A 428-nucleotide genomic window follows, 5' to 3' on the forward strand; every position below is an offset into this window, starting at 1 on the left:
AGGACGGTGTAAATGTAACGTACCTCTGTGGACCCGGGGTGAAGAATAAATCTGTTCGGGTGATTTCAAACAGAAATATTTCAGTTGTCTTTTTAACGTTGTTGTTCTGACCTTCCAGGCCAGTCACGATGATGTCGGAGACTTTGGAGCAGAGTGACGACGTCCTGCCCCTCCACGAGGTGGAGCCCCACAAGGAGGACGACGGACACTGCCCCCTGCCTTTCAGGTCAGTAACGGCAGTTTAGCTACAAACAGAGCAACGTGACCTGAACTTTTATTTGCAGGATTATGAACATTTTCTGTCTGTGAGAAAAAGTAAAATGGCCGCCCGACAATCCTTTTCAGTTTAAAAATGTCTGTATATATCCACAGGACAGATATCAGTAGATGAACAAGAGTGTCAGTGTTTCAGGAATATAAAAACCATT

Source organism: Micropterus dolomieu, linkage group LG22 (assembly GCF_021292245.1).
Source record: "Micropterus dolomieu isolate WLL.071019.BEF.003 ecotype Adirondacks linkage group LG22, ASM2129224v1, whole genome shotgun sequence".
Classification (NCBI taxonomy): domain Eukaryota; kingdom Metazoa; phylum Chordata; class Actinopteri; order Centrarchiformes; family Centrarchidae; genus Micropterus; species Micropterus dolomieu.